Source organism: Macaca mulatta, chromosome 16 (assembly GCF_049350105.2).
Source record: "Macaca mulatta isolate MMU2019108-1 chromosome 16, T2T-MMU8v2.0, whole genome shotgun sequence".
Taxonomy (NCBI): Eukaryota; Metazoa; Chordata; class Mammalia; order Primates; family Cercopithecidae; genus Macaca; species Macaca mulatta.
The window spans coordinates 46352030-46356433 of record NC_133421.1 but is presented as its reverse complement, the minus strand read 5'-3'; positions in this window follow the sequence as shown (position 1 = coordinate 46356433).

The window sequence follows — 4404 nt, the reverse complement described above, 5'->3', positions numbered from 1 at the left end:
ATGAAGATAAAAGTAACGTTGAAGTATAAATGCTGCTGTCCAGATGGGTGAGGCTTACTCATCCGCCAAGCGATGTCCTCGGCCCAATACAGCGAGTTTTAATAGACAGGGACAGGTGACATTCGTCTATCTAGTCCTACATGCCATTTTGGCATTGAAGGGTTCCCCAGGGCTGGAGTCACTTAGCTCTAGGTGCACAATTCTAATGTATGAGTATACTTTTCTATTCTAAAGCCACAGTGGGCAAAATGGCTCAGTGTAATTTTAGAATTCGTCTACTACATACCAAGCACTGGAATAGGTAAACATTTTACATACATCCTTTCTAATCTTTGCAACATTCTACAAAGTAAGGGTTATTTTACCCACTTAAAAGTCACTGGATGCCGGGGGCGGTGGCTCAGGCCTGTAATCCCAGCACTTTGGGAGGCTGAGGCGGGCGGATCGCGAGGTCAGGAGATCAAGATCACCCTGGCTAACACGGTGAAACCCCATCTCTACTAAAAATACAAAAATGAATTAGCCAGGCATGGTGGCGGGCGCCTGTAGTCCCAGCTACTCGGGAGGCTGAGGCAGGAGAATGGCGTGAACCCGAGGGGCGGAGCTTGCAGGGAGCCGAGATCGCGCGGCTGCACTCCAGCCCGAATGGCAGAGGGAGACTCCATCTCAAAAAGTAAAAACAAAATAAATAAAAGTAACTGGAAAGTCAGAGAATTTAAGTCCACTGCCCCCAAAATCTACAGCCCACAGCAGGGTAGGAACCCAAATCTCTCTGGCTTCAAAACCCTGCCCTAATCATTTCACTATATCACCAATCCAAGGAAAAAGTTAAGGTATCTTAGTCAGATAAAAGTGGCAAATTAGACCGAGCGCGGTGGCTCAGGCCTGTGATCCCAGCACTTAGGAAGGCCGAGGCGGGCAGATCACGAGGTCAACAGATCGAGACCATCCTGACTAACATGATGAAACCCCAACTCTACTAAAAAAATACAAAAAATTAGTCAGCGTGGTGACACATGCCTGTAGTCCCAGCTACTCAGGAGGCTGAGTCAGGAGAATCACTTGAACCCGAGAGGCAAAGGTTGCAGTGAGCCGAGATCATGCCACTGCACTCCAGCCTGGGTGACAGAGCGAGACTCCATCTCAAAAAAAAAAAAAAAAAAAAAAGGGGGGGGCCAATTAATGGGAGGAAAATATTAAAAGTTAACCCTGCAAACCAAGAAATCTATTTATGGCTATGTATTTTGTAGGAGACAGAGTCTTGCTATATTGTCCAGGCTAGTCTCAAAGTCCTGACCTCAAGCAATCCTCCCGACTCAGCCTCCTGAGTAGAGGGGATTACAGGCATTACAGGCATGAGCCAATGCCCCAGCAAGAAGTCTATATGTTCTTATCACTCATGTGACTAAACAAAATTATGTGTAAGAAACTGAAAAATCATGGTAATATTTTAAATATTATGACTACACTGAAACCCTGCCAGAGGTATTTTTTAAATGTCAAGGCTTTTTTTTTTTTTTTTTTTTTTTTTTTAAGACGGAGACTCCCTCTGTCGCCAGGCTAGAGTGCAACAGCCAGATCTTGGCTCACTGCAACCTCTGCCTCCCGGGTTCAAGCCATTCTCCTACCTCAGCTTCCCGAGTAGCTGGGATTGCAGGCATGTGCCACCAAACCCGGCTAATTTTTGTATTTTTAATAGAGACGGGGTTTCACCATGATGGTCAGGCTGATCTCGAACTCCTGACCTCGTGATCCACCCGCCTTGGCATCCCCAAGTGCTGGGATTACAGGCGTGAGCCACCGCGCCCGGCCAAAATGTCAAGGATTTTTACGCTGATGTGCTTAATGTACCCAATCTGTAATTCTAGTTGTGATCAATGACATGCCCATAAATCAGAGAGTACTTCTATGAAACAATCACAGGCCGGGCACGGTGGCTCAAGCCTGTAATCCCAGCACTTTGGGAGGGCGAGACAGGCGGATCACGAGGTCAGGAGATCGAGACCATCCTGGCTAATCCAGTGAAACCCCGTCTCTACTAAAAATACAAAAAATTAGCCGGGCGTGGTGGCGGGCGCCTGTAGTCCCAGCTACTCGGGAGGCTGAGGCAGGAGAATGGTGGGAACCCGGGAGGCGGAGCTTGCAGTGAGCCGAGATCTTGCCACTGCACTCCAGCCTGGGCGACAAAGCGAGACTCCGTCTCAAAAAAAAAAAAAAAAAAAAAATCACAGCCTACAAGTATGGATAAAACGCCTCAGCTTTACCTCTTAGATGGTTCTAGACAGTTTCAGAATTTGTGCCTCTTTCTTCAACTCTCTCATTCATTTTATTATCCTTAGCAGTAAAATAATCTTATCAATTGCTTTCCCTATGAAATTGTGAATGAAAATTCCCATTTCTCTTTGCTAGGTCTTGTTAGCTGCCATCTCTGGGAAAGAGAAAGTGTTTTTATAGACAGGCATGTCAAGGACAAATCATGGAGCTGAAATGCAAGGGTGGATGGCAAATAAATTGCATCTTGTGAACTAACTCCAACTAATTTCTGCCTGGAGCACTGTGTTTGAAAGGATTCCTAGGCCACATCTGGAGGGATCTAGAAAAAAAAATGAAAGAGAAGTAAGGAAGGTAAGTGGAGAACCAGTAAAGTGTTGTGCTACAGTAGCCTAGGGTTTCAGGAAAGGAGATTATAATATCAAGTCAGGCAGAGCAGCAGCCAAACAACACAAAGAAAAATGTCCGTGAGACTTGGCATGCAGGAGATCACCGATGTGCCTATTGACAAGTTCAGTAGTGTTGTGAGGGAAGAAGTCAATGGGCTAAAGCGGAAGTGAGTGCTGACACAGAGACAGCAGGTGTAAACCAGAGACACAGCCAGCGTACCGGATGGCTGAAGTCAAATACTTACGTAGCAAATGGGGATAGTGACAAGTGTCTGATGGATGTATTGGCCTTCTCAGGACAAATATTCCATCCCCTAAAAACCATAGGAAAGGGGTGAAGGATACTCCTATAGGTCAATTTATGGAAGACAGCAAAACCTTAACATTCTCAATGAAGTAGGAGCTAAGAACCTCAGTATCAGGTGAAGAGACAGGAAGGTCAAGATGGGGAAGGAGATTGGGTAAAGATGTTGAAGAGAATGAGAGACCTAAACAGGGTTGGGCAAGGAAAAGGCATCAGGCAAAGCTGAGCACTTAGATGAGTTTGAAAAGATTTAGTAGTTACTTTAAAACAGGGTTCATCTGTATGACTAGTTGCTTTTTCTTTAGCCTTCAGATACAGAAGTAGAACAACAGACTGGATTGGGCTGGCATTTTACCAGGGTACAGCAGGAAGACGGGCACAGGAAAGGCCCAATGTTGGGAGGATTTCAGTTAATCTCCTGTGAGATCCAGGCGGGCTAGGGTAGCAGGGTAGGTTATAAGAAGAAAAATACAGACAAACTTGTGAGACTGCAGAGGCCTGGAAGGAGAAAATGTGTTGGGTGACAGTGAGATGCAGAAGATTTCTGAGGTGATACACCTGTAGATGAGAAGGTGGAGGTCCCAGCCCGGGTAAAGGGTGGCTGATCTACAGCTGGTGATGACCACCGGCATTAAAGGAATCCAGAAGAGACGAGGCTTTTTCTGTTTGTGTCAGTTATCTCCTTATTCTAGTTTCTCTTCACCCCTGAAAAACTCTGAAAGTTGTCAACTTCATTAAGGTAAATTCAGAAGACCTATTTTATTCAAAATGATAAAATGCTTCTAGAGAAAAAGCATATTATGTCTGGTCAGATAATGCATGTATGACTTGGGACAAATCATAGCATTTCAGTGTTTGAGGTAATCTAGTCTGTCCTCTTTATTCCTTAACTCTCCATCTGTACAGACAGAAACAATATAATCAGCCACATATCTTGTATAAAATAAATATGAAGAGAGAAACAATTATAAAGGCAGAAGTTCTTGGGGTGAGGAGAAGAACTTTAAAATTAACTAGCTACGGCCGGGCGCGGTGGCTCAAGCCTGTAATCCCAGCACTTTGGGAGGCCGAGACGGGCGGATCACGAGGTCAGGAGATCGAGACCATCCTGGCTAACATGGTGAAACCCCATCTCTACTAAAAAATACAAAAAACTAGCCGGGCGAGGTGGCGGGCGCCTGTAGTTCCAGCTACTCGGGAGGCTGAGACAGGAGAATGGCATGAACCCGGGAGGCGGAGCTTGCAGTGAGCTGAGATCCGGCCACTGCACTCCAGCCTGGGTGACAGAGCGAGACTCCGTCTCAAAAAAAAAAAAAAAAAAAAAAAAAAAAATTAACTAGCTACTTCTTCAAGAAGAAAAATATCAGGGAGTACTGAAAGACAACAATTGTAGAAAGGAAGAGAAATTAATCGAAACAGCAACCAAAAACTTTCTAAAAA